Here is a 17,276-nt window from a genome sequence, read left to right as displayed (position 1 = left end):
CTTCATTAATGATGTTCTTTGTAGCAAATTCTTTTCACCCCACTGTAACAGCAGTCAGAGCCTTACCTCCTCTGTGCATGCTGGATTTCAGAAAAAGTTTTGATTCTACAGGAAATACAGGATTCCATATTTTGGCAGATTTGCATCTTTTCCCTTTTACAATCAATCAGTGCATAATTCTTGGCTGGCTGGGTATCCTGTAAGCTCAACTTTTTGAGAAGAATATAAACCTTGTATTCTCTAGGTGACACAATTCTTGTTTTAATGCTTGGTATGTTTTATATTTGTACGTCTGAGGGGCAGTTCACCTAGTAGCAGTTCCTAGTACTGTGCATGTAAAAAAAAGTATGTACATATTGAAAAAACAGAGCTCTTTAAATAGAGAATTGTTTTTCCATTTCTCATTGAAGCAAACTACAGTTCTTTGTGCAGAAATATTTTTTTTACTAAGAAGTGTTCAAACAGTTTTTAATAGACTTTTTAAACATAAGTGTTTAGGAATTGAGAAACCTCCAACATGCCTGATCAAACCATTACAGCATCTCGCAGAGACCTGCTCAGCTGGGTTACAGAGTATCTCCCTGATACTGAGGAAAAATGTGCAAAGAAGGAACGGTTTCCTTCAACACAAACAATTAGGACTGGCATTTTCTCCTGTTCACAAACAGCAAATAGGGCCAGTCAATCTCTCAGACATTTTCAGAAACTGAAAAGAGTGTGCTCTGGGTCAGGCAAAACTTCTTGCTTTCATAATTTCAAAAAGTTTCATTCAGATATCAGCTATTTTTTATTTTTGTCCGTTGAAACTTCCTTGCACTTTGAAACAAAAACTTTCTATCTGGAAAACCTACACTTTCTGCTGAGGAAGCATCAAAATAAAGCAGGTAAGTAATTTCAAAAAGGTATTGCATAAGAAGTGCCATACCAGGTTAGACCAAATCTTCATCTCACCTTGTGTCCCATCACCAGCAGCTGTCAAAAGCCAGTGCTCAGGGAAGGGTAGAGCAAGTATGTCATGAAGCTGCCCCTGAACACTGCCCCAGCAGCTGGCAGCTCAGGGACTTCCTCAGCCAGGGCAGCTGGGTTTGTATTTAGCAGTGCTCAGTGGCTTTTGCTTTAATGAAGCTCAGTGCCTTTTACATCACTCTGGGGTTTTAGCACCTACCATATCCTGTGCCAAGGAGCTCCCCATCTCAGCCATAGGTTGTGTGAAGATCCATGTCCCTGCGGCGCAGCATGTGCTGGAAGGCAGTGAGATGATGTTCCTCTCCCCACGCGCCCATGACTCTCAGGACTCAGCAGAGGCCTCTCACCTCCACCCTCAGTACAGCTTTTCTCCAAGGTAAAAAACCCTCATTCCTCGGGCAGAGGCTGTGCTTTGCTTCTGGTCATCCCCTGCCCTTTGCTGGGCTTTTCTGATTTCTGCTCTATCTCCTCTGAGGCACAGAGTTGCACAAACCATCCAGCACATGGGCACACCAGGGATTTGCACGGCATCAAATATTTTCTTCTTCCTATCTGCTTTCCTAGTAATACAGTTTGCTTTCTGGACTGCTCTTGTTTTCTTATGCTTTCACACATCTATTACATCATGATCTCATTCCCAAGGGGACATAGCAGTAGTTTCTTCAGTTCAGAAACTAATGGAAACTGCCCCTTCCCCATGAAAAGTTTTAGTTTTGACAATTCATCAAAAGGTCATAAAAAAGGGAGGCTTTGTTGAAAGAAGTTCCCAGCCAGTTCAGGGAAGACACCTCTATCTTCCGCAGGCATCAGGCTAAACTATGGGGTGCTCTCTCATCTGATCTTTCACAATGCTAGTTCCTACCCTGATGTTGTGGTTTAACCTCGGTAGGCAGCTAAGCACCACACAGACACTCACTCACTCCCCTCCAGTGGGATGGGGGAGAGAATCAGAAGAGTAAAAGTGAGAAAACTCATGGCTTGAGATAAAGACAGTTTAACAGGGAAAGCAAAAGCTGTGCATGCAAGCAAAGCAAAACAAAACAAGGAATCCATTCACTACTTCCCATCAGCAGGCAGATGTTCAGCCATCCCCAGGAAAGCAGGGCTCCATCACACACACACAGTGAGAAGACAAACACCATAACTCCGAACGTCCCCCCTTCCTCCTTCTTCCCACATCTTTATATGCTGAGCATGACATCATATGGTCTGGGATATGCCTTTGGTCAGTTGGGGTCAGCTGTCCCAGCTGTGTCCCCTCCCAACTTCTTGTGCACCCCCAGCCTACTTGCTGAAAAGGCCTTGAGGTTGTGTTAGCACTGCTCAGCAATAGCTAAAACATTCCTGTTATCAACACTGTTTTCAGCACAAATCCCAAACATAGCCCCATACTAGCTACTATGAAGAAAATTAACTCTATCCCAGCCCAAACCAGTACACCCAAGTAAAGCTGCATGAAAGAGCTGTGCTCCTCCAAGCATTGCCAAGCAAAACAGATTCCCTACGCAGGGACGCAGCTCCTGTCTCTCCCATCATGCCATCAGTAGCAGTGTGCCCATCCAACAGATATTCATGATGCTAATTAGCCCACAGTGTGATTAGCTGGGTCAGACAGATCAGCATATTGTAAATTGAGTTCTAGAGGCTGTTAAACCCTTATATTTGAGTTAACCTTTAATTAAAACCTTTATAAGCATAAAACATCATCTCTCTACAAACTGTACCAGACAAGACACAGAAAACTAATTTGCCAGTAAAAGTTAAGGATTAAAAAAAAGTGATAAACAAAAGCAAGGAAAGCAGATGCTGTTTTTATGGTAGTGTCATGGTTTAACCCCAGCCAGCAACTAAGCACCACACAGCCGCTCGCTCACTCCCCCCACCCCAGTGGGATGGGGGAGAGAATCGGAAGAGTAAAAGGGAGAAAACTCATGGCTTGAGATAAAGACAGTTTAATAGGTAAAGCAAAAGCCGCGCCCACAAGCAAAGCAAAACAAGGAATTCCTTCACTACTTCCCATCAGCAGGCAGGTGTTCAGCCATCCCCAGGAAAGCAGGGCTCCATCACACGTAACGATTACTTGGGAAGACAAATGCCATCATGCCGAAGGTCCCCCCCTTCCTTCTTCTTCCCCCAGCTTTATATACTGAGCATGACATCATATGGTATGGAATAGCCCTTTGGCCAGTCTGGGTCAGCTGTCCTGGCTGTGCCCCCTCCCAGCTTCTTGTGCACCTGGCAGAGCATGGGAAGCTGACAAGTCCTTGACTAGTGTAAGCTCTACTCAGCAACAACCAAAACATCAGTGTGTTATCAACACTACTCCCATCCCAAATCCAAAATAGAGCACTATACCAGCTACTAAGAAGAAAACAAACTCTGTCCCAGCTGAAACCAGGACAGGTAGCCTGCCCTTAGTTTACAGTCAGGACACATCAAGAGGAATGCTGCAGTATCTCCGGAAGTCAGTCACTTTTGCTGTAAAAGGTGAAAACAGTAACTACAGTTCAGCCAATAGGTCAAGAGAAAAACAAATATATTTGAATGGGTAAGTGAAAAGAGTAAAATGGCACATTTCTAAAAATACTACCAACATTAATAGAAAGACATGAGCTAGCAGTTTAGCAATAGACGAGGAGTCAGCAGCTCCTGATTTCCACCCCCAGTATTCTTTATAAGACTGCCATTTCAGTGCTTTCCACATAAATCAACATTAGCAAAAAGTCCTTCATGCACTTTCAGGAGTTTTTGGCACATCTTCATTTTGTGTAAAAATAGCAGGCCATTTTGATGGGCATTTTTGGGTTTTGTATTATTTCAGGTTTTGTAATGAGGAACATATTGTTAGTTCCTCGGCAGGTTGTGGATTGTTTGTTTGTTTGCTTGTTTGTTTTTTAAAAACATTAAAGAAATAAAACTAAGCTGTCATTATTTGGGGACTGTGTCATGCTCAAGAGATAACACTGCCCATTACCTTGCCAGATGCATGCTTAGGAAAATTTGTACATGTTTCTAAACCACGGCAGAGATGACAAATACAGTTCAGGTTGTAACTAGTTGATTTATTTGACCTCTGCTGTAAAGGAGATGTCACAGGGAAGGGCACAAGCACTGCTCTTGTGCATCTCCTAGACTTTCCTGTAGGTTTTGCAAGGATGAGTGGACCATGGATCTGAACACTCTTGGCCTCGTGGAGTTAACACTCACCAGTTCACCAGCTTGGCTGACATGACGGATCTCAGTTTGCCCCCGCCTTCATGCCATCTTTGACTGGAAGCTTGTAGCTGTATTTTATTCAAAAGACTCAGGCCAGATACCCAGACAAACAATTTGGAGCAAAGGGCTGAACATGCAGCTCATCAGTGGTTATCCATCACCCAGCTGCACATTCTTACCTCTTGCTTTAAGTGCAAGGTGGCTTACATCTACCAGGGCAAGCCATTACATGTGCCTGCAACCGCTAAAATCTCTCTGAGGTTTATATTCATTTCTCAAAGCATCTATTTATAGCTGAAAAATAATCTCCGTATTTTTAGAGGCACATTTACCAGGTCCTTTTAGTGACAGCACTAGTGATAGCCATTCATTTAAAAAGACGGGGAGTTTTTTTCCATACCTCTCAACTGAGGCAGTATTCTTTGCATATATTGAAATTCCATCTTGAGAGCAGACACTATGCAGAAACTGCAGGTGTCTCATTTCAATCACATCCCTGGAAAAAGAATGTGTCAATTCCTGCTCTGAAGGTAGCTGTGGACAAGAAGTGTAATCAAAAGCTGGAGATAAAATTGTCTGATGAGTAAAAAGTAACTTAGGGTAAAAACAAGGTTAAACATGAGGTGTCCTCATGGTCACCATCTGGGATACTTCTTACTTTGCAATGTGATATCGCAGTAAATTTTGTAGCAAAAGCCTGATGTGAATCCACATGTGTCAGCTCGTGAAAGGTGATGGGATAATTTTTCCGAGAAAGGTGTGAGTTCTAAGCAGAAGTCTAAAATTTTCTAACACTTTGTGTCAGAGCTAATAACAAGGATGAAAAAGGAAAGAGAAATGGCTGAGATCGAGCATGGGAAAATGATTTTTTTTCTTCTGGAGTTTCTTGCAGAATTGGCTAAAATTTGTGATGGTAGTTAGGTGCTTAAATGCAGATAGAGCTGCAAAAGTTCACATGCATTATGCATAGAAAAAAACTTTGCAAGGTTTTAATCATGATGGGTTATTGTTACCTTCCATTTTGAGGTACTGTAGGTTTTAAGGTTAAGTCCTAGAGAAAAAATACTGGATTTGAATTTACTCCTACTGGAAAGAATGGAAGTCAATAGATTACTTGGTTCTAATTTGAAACAGTTATGTTTATTAACAATTATCAAGAAAAAAAATTATGATAAAGAGGAGATAGACTGGAAACACTGGCAAACAGGAAGGACAGCAAACAACCACATCGGTTTAGGAGGTAACTGAAAAGCAGCACCAAAAATAGAAGCTAAGTTGGAAGATCCTCTTCATTAGTACACATGAAAGATTCAATCCTGCTTGAGAAACTCAGGCCTGTTGCCCTTGTCTCACAGCCGCATGAACTCTCAGATTGAAAAAGCAAAAGTAAAACCTTGAATTCTGCTGCCAAGACATCCCATCAAGGCACTGCAGATGATACATTATTACTCTGAAGAAAAAATTGTACCTACTTTGTATCCATGATTTATATTCAGCTGCATTCTAAGTTTTAAAATCCAACTCCACAACTACCATCTGGCATATCAGAGAGAGGGTGAGCCTTGCAGGAACAGCAAACCTTACTCTTAGGAAGCCTCTCTGTCAGGGACATCTATTTGAGCACACACAGTCCTGGGGAGGGGCAGAAGGATCAGTCTGCCATATATCTCCTGTACTGAGGACTGTAGAGCAACAAGCAGAAAACACACATGAGTTAGCTTTTAAATAAGGAGGGGAAATATTTTGTGCATTTAAGGTCTGAAGCTCAGTGGCATGGCTCATAGGTTCAAATATCAGAGAATCACAGAAGCGTTGGCTGGGATGGTACCCTGGAGATCTCTCCTCTGACCTCCCACTTGAAGCAGGACCTTCTCTAGCTCTCCGACAGGTTGCTGGGTTTTTTCCTAGCCAAGCCTCCAAGGATGGAGACCCCTCTGTGGGCCACCCATGCCAGTGCTGCACCACCCCCTAGTGAAGAGGGTGCCCAGTCTAAGCCTCCCAAGCTGCAATGCTGCAGCCTCGTCTCACTGGCTGCCGCTACCCAGACAATCTCAGCCCCACCACCTTGGTAGTCACCCCTTGCATGGCTGCAGGCAACTCTTAGACTGTACTTTAGCCTCCTCCTTACAAACTGGGCAAGCCTGGCTCCCTCAGCCTCTCCGTGCGCCTTAGGACCTGAACATTTCAGAGGGTCTCTGCTGGACCTTCGCCAGGTTCTTCACATCCCTCTTGAACAGGGGGCTAAACCCCCTGCACAGCACCCCAGGTGCAGCCTCACCCCGGGGACACGGACAGGGAGGTAATAACTCCTTGTGATGCACTGGCCATGCTCCTCCTTACGTGGCCCAGTATGTGGTGCGACTTTGTCGTGGGGAGGACATGCTGTGTTTGGTGCCCACTGGAAAGCATAGTAGGAAAAACCTGAGAGAAAGGAAGATATTTAGCAGGAAGAAGAGTTATTTTCATGTAAGCAGTATTTGCTGACAAGCATGTTTTCTGATGCTGTTACCTATCTTCTCCCCAAAGTTTACCAGACACAGAACAAAGACAACAAACTGCCTTTATGGAAGTGATTAGGAGTGTGGAAATGTACACAGGTCTCTAAGACTTGTGAGAATCACAGATAAAACCATTCACAGCTATCTTTCGGTCATATTTTTAAATCATTGTGGAGTATGCATTGACATGACTTCTAAAAAACCAAATCGTTCAGCCAGACAATGCTCAGGGGACTCCAAATTACAAGAGCACAGGAGTCCTGATCCACAGCTGAAGCAAAAATACCACCTAAAGTTGTTTTTAAAGATTTGGTATGGAAAAATTATTTATATATTTTCCAAATGAACGATCCCTAACTCTTGAATAACTTCAACGACAGAGACTGGAAGCTTTGGAGGAGAATGCAGGGAGCTTGGAAAGCATTCTTTGAAACACTTAGTCCCAGGGTTGCTGAATGTGCAGGTGGCTGCCCTACTCAAAGGCAGAGCTAGGCTATCTCATTCATGCATTGGCATTGGACATGCTTACAACTTTGCAAAAATAATATGGTACATGCGGTAGGAAAAGATCATGGTATTTCATTATCTCCGGCAAGAGCTCATGAAGAATCCTATGATAATTGTGCAATTCCCATGTGTTGCTGATTGACCTTTGAAGTTGCCTAATAGAAACAGCAGCCCTGATTGATGCACAAATGCTATTAAAATGAGATTTAATCATAATTTATGGAATACCTCAGCACCAACAGCAAGTTATAAGACATTCAATAGTATTTTTCAGGTGTGCACTCGTGCTAGGTGTTATGAGCTGTGTGCACACCCCCACTGGAGAAAACCGTCCTCATCAAAAAGCAATTCATAAAGACAGAAAAAATCACTTCCTTCATTCCTCATTCCAACAGAATGTGAGCATGTCCCAACTGAATACACTGTATTCAATTTGATGTTACCTGTCTGAAATGAAAGGCTGTTGGGTAATTCTTTGAGCAAGCGTGTGTGTGTGTGTGTGTGTGTGTGTGGTGTGTGTGTGTGCATGTGCATATGTGAACATACACTAGATACATGCACATGTCAAGTTTATCAGTCCACCAGAAATGTTTTCAGGGCAGAAAGAAAGGTGTTTCCACTTGAAACCATCATCTTCAAGTGGTTGCAACTTTCTGAATTAAATGTAATGTTTAGGATGAATGTTTCACATTCAGAGTCTCATCTCAGTGTTTTCTTTTTCCTCTGACATGTCAGTAAGATTTCACACAGTTCAGAAAATGAGTTTGCACCATTTAAGCAGATTCTTCAGATTTTTTTCTCCTGTTGACCTCAGGTAAATTTACATTGTAACTTCCTTTCTAAAAGACCAATGTATCTTGGACAGTGAGGATGAGTTAGGGTTTATCAATGCTTCTATAAGTCAGGGCTTTAGTCCCTTTGAGAAGGCTACAATAGATTCCCTAAAATCAGTGCTTATTAAAGAAATCTATTTGTTCCTAAGGAAAGGACGCTGAAAAACATGAGAGAAAAGAAAATTGTGGGTATCCCTTCCTCATTGCTGCCCCAATTTTCTTTTACTTATTAAATGAATGGAATATATATATATAAAGAGAGAAGGAAAGAGAAGATTAAAGTAGAAGAAAAGGGGGAAAAGGGGGACCCTCCCATTGAGTCACGAGGTTCAGAATGGACCCCCTTGCTTTCTAAACTCCTTCTCAGAGAGGAGCCTAGGTGCGGCTGGATCCAATCCTAGTCTCAGACTTGGTCAATGGTTTATGTCTAAGGATTATATATGTCTAGCAGCAGTTTAAGGTTTGTTCACAGTTAAGAGAGAATCACAAGAATTTAGCAATAGCCAATCATTGGTTAATATAGCGTCTACAAGGTGATTAAATAGGGTTTACTACAATATTTGTATCGATACACACACACACAATAGGCCTAGTAATTTGTCGTGACTTTAGTGAAATACTCACAATATGCATATATAAAGGTATCTAGTAAAAATTCCCCTTGAGTTCAGTGAAATACTCACATCAAATGATTATCTCAGTGGGCGAAGGTTGAGTCTCAAGGAGTGAAAGGTGCTGGAGATCAGCCCAGGTCCTGTTGTCAGGCCTCTGTATGCAAACTTAAGAGTTCGCAAACTCTGAGAGGCGTCTCACTCAGAGGGAGATTCTGGCGCAGCCCGCTGCAGTCCAGGAGAGCTCAAAGGGTCTCACTTGGCACCACTGTTTACAGAGTCGCAAGATGATTGACTTTAGGCATCAGTAAATTTCCCTTCTGTCATCACAATCGGGTCAGTAATTACTGAAGTTCTCAAAAATTCCAGTGACGCTGGTACAGATCCACCCATACTAATCTGCCCGAGTTATGACCCAGATAAAATATGTTCCAAGGCTGTCAGGGGGTGACTGATTATTCCTGATATGGTCAGTGCTACTCCCACCTTAGCCATGTAAGAGTTTCTGATATGGTTCAGGGATGCTTAACCGCCAAACTCATTACACAAAGGCCAGGCCAAGTCTTGACGGGAGTAACTGAGATGATTGTAAAACAGTTCAGGAAGGGTGGGGGAATGCACCACCACAGAGCCTCTGCCTGGTGTCATGGACTCGACTTTCTTCCCTTCACCTGGCAGCTTTTCTAGATCAGAGGTGGCCCCTGTTAGATGTCTGGAAATGTTACTGTTTCTGGAATACAATTATAAATGAATATTCCTAATGCCACTAAGTAAAACACTCCCTGACATACATCAGTGCAAAAAAATCAGGTATGCCAAAGCAGTAATAGTGAATTGATGAGGGTGAAGAAAATCAGTACATGTCAACATTGAAATAGGACCTGAGACATGGACACTTTTGTAAAAGATAGCTTCATCTTGGATCCAAAGGAGCTTGCTCACACATCATATAATCCTCTACAGAGCCAAGATGAACTGCAACAAGGCCTTTGAAGTGGTCCATTTTTTTGTACTTATCACCTGAAAGATTTGTATTGGTCTTACAGCCACCATGATCCTGAATCAAAACTGGAAGCAACATCCACACCAGATGGAGTCAGATAATTTATCCCCTTTTTTAAGCAACACGGGGGAGGGGAGAGAAGTTATTGATCCTGTTCCTTTTGTAGACAACTACATTGACTGGTAGTATGACATGAGCAAGAAAGATTACTGTCAGTGTCACCTATTGAACACCCAGAATAAAGCAGTTAATTTTGAAGAGAAGTCATCAAGAGGAGAGAGAGGGAAAGCAATTGTGCTAGCAACTCACCCCACTCCCCAGATGATTAAGGTCCTTAGGGTCTACATGATAGCATTGGCTTTGAATTTATGCCATTTTGGAAAAGATATTACCAAACTGTGCCGTTGTCGATCCAAACTTTGCTACACAGACCCATTTATGGTAGCCGGGGGGGAGGCATATTAGCCTCACAGGTGTTAGAGTTTGCAGTCAGGGTGCTTTTGAGATGCTTCAGAAATAATCTTCCATACTGAAGAGAAATGTTTCTACAAAAAGTTTGCTACCATGTATAGCCAGTGTGCTGGGACAAGGCCTCAGAAGAAGCCCCCCATTAGATGAGCACCATGCATGAAGTAGCTACCCCAAATCACCATCAGTTATTTCACATTACATCTTTATGTGAAGATTATCATAGAATCATAGAATGCTTTGGGATGGAAGGGACCTTTAAAGGTCATCTAGTCCAACCCCCCTGACATTGGCAGGAACATCTACAACTAGATCAGGTTGCTCAGAGCCCCATCCAGCCCGGCCTTGAGTGTTTCCAAGGATGGGGCATCTACCACCTCTCTGGGCAACCCGTTCCAGTGTTTCACTACCCTCATATTCTAAAAAATTTCTTCCTTATATCCAGTCTGAATCTACCCTGTTTTAGTTTAAAACATTACCCCTTGTCCTGTCGCAGCAGGCCTTGCTAAAAAGACTATCCCCATCTTTCTTGTAGGCCCCCTTTAAGTATTGAAAGGCTGCAAGAAGGTCTCCCCGCAGCCTTCTCTTCTCCAGGCTGAACCACCCCAGCTCTTTCAGCCTTTCCTCATAGGAGAGGTGTTCCAGCCCTCTGATCATTGTTGTGGCCCTCCTCTGGACCCAATCCAACAGGTCCATGTCCTTCCTGTGCTGAGGACCCCAGAGCTGGATGCAGTACTCTGGGTGGGGTCTCACCAGAGCAGAGTAGAGGGGCAGAATCACCTCCCTCGACCTGCTGGCCACGCTTCCTTTGATGCAGCCCAGGATACGGTTGGCTTTCTGGGCTGCGAGAGCACATTGCTGGCTCATGTCCAGATTTTCATCTACCAGTACCCCCAAGTCCTTCTCGGCAGGGCTGCACTCAATCCCTTCATCCCCCAGCCTGTATTGATACTGGGGGTTGCCTCGACCCAGGTGCAGGACCTTGCATTTGGCCTTGTTGAACCTCATGAGGTTCATACAGGCCCACTTCTCCAGCCTGTCCAGGTCCCTCTGGATGGCATCCCGTCCCTCAGGCGTGTCAACTGCACCACTCAGCTTGGTGTCATCTGCAAACTCGCTGAGGATGCACTCGATCCCAATGTCTATGTCATTGATGAAGATATTGAACAGCACTGGCCCCAGAACGGACCCCTGAGGGACACCACTCGTCACTGTTCTCCATCTGGACATGGAGCCATTGACTGCTACCCTCTGGATGCGACCCTCCAGCCAATTTCTCATCCACCGAACAGTCCGCCCATCAAATCCATATCTCTCCAATTTAGAGAGAAGGATGTTGTGGGGGACCGTGTCAAAGGCCTTACAGAAGTCCAGATAGATGACATCCGTAGCTCTTCACTCGTCCACTGATGCAGTCACTCCATCATAGAAGGCCACTAGGTTGGTCAGGCAGGACTTGCCCCTGGTGAAGCCTTGCTGGCTGTCTCGAATCGCCTCCCTGTCCTCCATGTGCTTCTAGGAGGATCTGTTCCATGACCTTCCCAGGCACAGAGGTGAGGCTGACAGGTCGGTAGTTCCCAGGGTCCTCCTTTCTACCCTTTTTAAAAATGGGTGCAATGTTTCCCTTTTTCCAGTCCCCAGGGACTTCACCTGACTGCCATGACTTTTCAAATATCATGGAGAGTGGCTTGGCAACTACATCAGCCAATTCCCTCAGGACTCTGGGATGCATCTCATCGGGACCCATAGACTTATGTACATTCAGATTCCTCAGGTGGTCGCGAACCTGATCTTCTCTTACAGTGGGAGGACCTTTGCCCCCCTGATCCCCACCAAATGGCCCATTGACTCGGGAGGTGTGAGGAGAGAGGTTGCCAGTGAAGACTGAGGCAAAAAAGTCGTTGAGTACCTCAGCCTTCTCCTCGTCTGTTGTTACCAGCTCTCCGCTTCTGCTGGAGGGGGTACGCTTTCCTTAACCTTCCTTTTCTGGTTGACGTACCTGTCGAAGCCCTTCTTATTATTCTTTGCATCCCTTGCCAGGTTCAGCTCCAGCCGAGGCTTGGCCTTCCTAATCCCATCCTTACACAACTGGGCAAGTGATCGAGCGTGTGTGTGGTACTTAGTTGCCAGCTGGGGTTAAACCACGACAGTCCTTTATGGCACCCAACATGGGGCACGAAGGGTTTGAGATAATAACAGATTAACCAGAGTGTATTAAGGAATTTGTATCTGTTAACAGTTGCTGGTCACAATATTGTTTCCTCTGTTCTTGACATTAGTTTATCTGATCTGCACCATGCTCTTGGTTTTGCAGTACGTGTTAAAGATTGGTGTTGGTTTTTGCAGTTTACTGTGCTCTGCAGTGATTAGTGATGTTTTGCCTGGGAGATTTGTTATTAAAACACTGACCTTGAGCGTTATCTGGTATTTGGGTTCTCTAGTGAAGTTATTGCTGTACTTCGGGTACCACCTCATGGAGACAATTAACAATTACACTTCTTCCTCTGAGAGTTTTTTTATGGAGGAAATACAGAATGGCACCTTCGCTACCTTTTATGATGTTTCCTCCTTCATTACGGCAACTTTTCCATATCTTGAACATCCTTGGGTAGTTAAGATATATCTATTGGTATTTCTTGGGAATATTGTTTTGGTTTTGTCTAAGGTTAATAAGCAGTTTAAGAATATCATCCAGAGATCTGCCCCAAGGCTGCATAGTTATGAGTGGCAGGGTGTGTGGGAGAGCATGGGCAAGTACCTAGGACAGTGGGCCAATGTTTTGGAACTTCACCCCTGAACAAGTGCAGAATCCTGAAAAACTAGTAAAGTATTTGGAAAAAGTATGTTGTCACCCTGACAATTCTAGGGAGACACAAATCACTGCAATGTGCTGGGGCCCGGCCCATGCCTACCGAGCCCTATTCAACACTATTCAGAACCTTCAAGGGAAAGAGAGTCTCTGGATCTGACGACAAAACGACAGGAACTGCGGCTACTCCAGCCCTGGCGACAGGCACTGTGGCTACATCATCCCCCATGACACACATGGTGGCTACTCCAACCCCCGCAACAGGCACTGCAGCTGAACCAGAGAAACAACCCGTGCCAGTATCAGTTGCCTCTATACAGAAGAAAAAATGCACGAGAAAATCAGCTCGTTTAGTAAGGGATGACGATGAGCCGGGGCCATCACGAGAACAGGAGGAGGAAGAGGCAGAACCCATAAATGAGATGGTAACCACCCGATCCCTGTCCCTGAGTGAGCTGCGAGATATGCAAAAACATTTCGGTCGTCGTCCAGGCGAGCACATCATCACTTGGCTGCTCCCATGCTGGGATAATGGAATTCCAGTAGCCTGGAATTAGAGGGTAGGGAAGCCAAGCAGCTGGGATCCCTTTCTAGGGAAGGGGGCATTGACAAAGCGATTGGAAAAGGGGCAAAAGCCTTCAGCCTCTGGAGGCGACTCCTGTCAGGTGTGAAGGAAAGGTATCCCTTCAAGGAAGATGTTATATGTCACCCAGGCAAGTGGACCACCATGGAGAGAGGTATCCAGTACCTGAGGGAATTAGCCATGCTGGAGGTGATTTATGGTGACCTGAACAACGAGCAGTTATCCAAAGATGCAGATGAAGTCAAGTGCATGCAACCCATGTGGTGGAAGTTTGTACGGAGCGCACCAGCATTGCATGCAAACTCATTGGCAGTAATGACATGGAAAGACAGAGAGGAACAGATGGTGGATGAAATGGCTGGCCAACTCCGGCAATACGAAGAAAGTCTCTCTTCCTCCCTACAGGCCTGCGTCTCAGCTGTGGAGAAACTATCTGAAAAACTGTCCCGGGAGTTCCAGCAACTCAAAGAGGATATGTCCCACTCCTCACCTGTACAAACCGGTATCTCAGCCATTAGGAGTAAGCGTCCCTCTGCTCAAGAGGGAGGATATAGAGGGTACACACCATGGGCCACCCTGTGGTTTTATCTGCATGACCATGGAGAGGACATGAGGAAGTGGGATGGAAAAATCTACCTCGACCGTAGAGGCACGGGTATGTGAGTTGCAAGGAAAAACAATCAATCACGCAAGGGGGTTCTTCCAGGAAAATTGCTGCTCCAGTTTCCAGTGGGCAGTTCCCCAGACAGGGTAGAAGGGCTGATTTTGCTTCCGATCTTAATAAAGGGATTTTTAATTCGCATTTACAAGAAGTGAGTAACGAATGCTATGACCAGGACGAGAGGGGCCCTGCCTCCAGCCAGGTGGAGGAAAGGGACAGCCGGGTCTACTGGACTGTGCGGATTCGATGGCCTGGCACATCAGACCCACAGGAGTATAAGGCTCTAGTGGACACCGGTGCACAGTGTACCCTCATGCCATCAAGCTATAAAGGGGCAGAACCCATCCGTATTTCTGGAGTGACAGGGGGATCCCAACAGCTGACTGTATTGGAGGCCGAAGTAAGCTTAACCGGGAAGGAGTGGCAGAAGCACCCCATTGTGACTGGCCCAGAGGCCCCGTGCATCCTTGGCATAGACTACCTCAGGAGAGGGTGTTTCAAGGACCCAAAAGGGTACTGGGGGGCTTTTGGTATGGCTACCTTGGAGACGGAGGAAATTAAACAGCTGTCTACCCTGCCTGGTCTCTCGAAGGACCCTTCTGTTGTGGGGTTGCTGAGGGTCAAAGAACAACAGGTGCCGATTGCTACCACAATGGTGCACTGGCGGCAATATCACACCAACAGAGACTCCCTGATTCCCATTCATGAGCTGATTCGTTGACTGGAGAGCCAAGGAGTGATGAGCAAGACTCGCTCACCTTTTAACAGTCCCATATGGCCAGTGCGAAAGTCTAATGGAGAGTGGAGACTAACAATAGACTATCGGGGCCTGAACGAAGTCGTGCCGCCACTGAGCGCTGCTGTGCTGGACATGCTAGAACTTCAATACGAATTGGAGTCAAAGGCAGCCAAGTGGTATGCCACAACTGACATCGCTAATTCATTTTTCGATTCGAGACAGCCAGCACAGCTTCACCAAGGACAAGTCCTGCCTGACCAACCTAGTGGCCTTCTATGATGGAGTGACTGCATCAGTGGACGAGGGAAGAGCTACAGATGTCATCTATCTGGACTTCTGTAAGGCCTTTGACATGGCCCCCCACAACATCCTTCTCTCTAAATTGGAAGGATATGGATTTGATGGGTGACTGTTCGGTGGATGAGAAATTGGCTGGATGGTCGCATCCAGAGGGTAGTGGTCAATGGCTCGATGTCCAGATGGAGAACAGTGACGAGTGGTGTCCCTCAGGGGTCCGTTCTGGGGCCAGTGCTGTTCAATATCTGGACAATATCAATATCTGGACAATATCAATTCAATATCTGGACAATATCAATATCTTCATCAATGACATAGCGGGATCAAGTGCACCCTCAGTGATTTTGCAGATGACACCAAGCTGAGTGGTGCAGTTGACACGCCTGAGGGACGGGATGCCATCCAGAGGGACCTGGACAGGCTGGAGAAGTGGGCCTGTGTGAACCTCATGAGGTGCAACAAGGACAAGTGCAAGGTCCTGTACCTGGGTCGGGGCAACCCCCAGTATCAATACAGGCTGGGGGATGAAGGGATTGAGTGCAGCCCTGAGGGGAAGGACTTGGGGGTACTGGTAGATGAAAATCTGGACATGAGCCAGCAATGTGCTCTCGCAGCCCAGAAAGCCAGCCGTATCCTGGGCTGCATCAAAAGAAGCGCGGCCAGCAGGTCGAGGGAGGTGATTCTGCCCCTCTACTCTGCTCTAGTGAGACCCCACCCAGAGTACTGTGTTCAGCTCTGGGGCCCCCAGCATAAGGACATGGACCTGTTGGATTGGGTCCAGAGGAGGGCCACAACAATGATCAGAGGGCTGGAACACCTCTCCTATGAGGAAAGGCTGAAAGAGCTGGGGTGGTTCAGCCTGGAGAAGAGAAGGCTGCGGGGAGACCTTCTTGCAGCCTTTCAATACTTAAAGGGGGGCTACAAGAAAGATGGGGATAGTCTTTTTAGCAAGGCCTGCTGCGACAGGACAAGGGGTAATGGTTTTAAACTAAAAGAGGGTAGATTCAGACTAGATATGAGGAAGAAATTTTTTACGATGAGGGTGGTGAGACACTGGAACGGGTTGCCCAGAGAGGTGGTAGATGCCCCATCCTTGGAAACACTCAAGGCCGGGCTGGATGGGGCTCTGAGCAACCTGATCTAGTTGTAGATGTTCCTGCCAATGTCAGGGGGGTTGGACTAGATGACCTTTAAAGGTCCCTTCCATCCCAAAGCATTCTATGATTCTATGATTCTATGAAACTACCAGAAAGTGAGAAGCAACGTGCCCTGTTCACTGATGGGTCCTGTCATCTTGTGGGGAAGCATCGGAGGTGGAAGGCTGTTGTATGGAGTCCTATACGACAAGTCACAGAAACTGCTGAAGGAGAAGGGGAATCGAGTCAGTTTGCAGAGGTGAAAGCCATCCAGCTGGCTTTAGATATTGCTGAACGAGAAAAGTGGCCAGTGCTCTGTCTCTGTACTGACTCATGGATGGTGGCAAATGCCCTGTGGGGGTGGTTACAGCAATGGAAGCAGAGCAACTGGCAGCGCAAAGGCAAACCCATCTGGGCTGCCGCATTGTGGCAAGATATTGCTGCCCAGGTGTAGAGAACTGCTAGTGCAAAATGATGAGATGTCTCAAACAGCCTTGGTGCTCAATAGTTGCTAAAAACACAGTGTAGAGCGACGGTCGCTAGGACTGCAGGACAGGATGGTACCAGGAGTTGGGGTGAGGGAGGAAGTCTTGTGAAGGGGGATTTGATTTTGGGTTAGAATAGCCAATGAACTGAATTGTATGATGTTAATTGCTATATAATACTGTATGTCATCACTTCTATGGTGGCTATATGCCATATTAATGATATTACAGTAGGAATCACCCAGATTAATGAAGAATGAACTTTGAGGAAACCAAGCAAAGTGCAGAGGTGATATAACCAGAACTGGCTTCAGCATGCAACAATCCACCACCACAAACCATCCCTCCTGCCCTGAAAGACTGTTATGACAGATGGAGCCCAAAGTCATGGACTGAATGAACTCAGTGGACATTTTAGAGGGATGGCGCATGGACTAAGGGAATGATATCTGTGTGTATATATC

The sequence above is a fragment of the Platalea leucorodia genome (genome assembly GCF_965183815.1).
Source record: "Platalea leucorodia genome assembly, chromosome: W".
Lineage (NCBI taxonomy): Eukaryota > Metazoa > Chordata > Aves > Pelecaniformes > Threskiornithidae > Platalea > Platalea leucorodia.
This window is presented reverse-complemented; position numbering follows the sequence as displayed.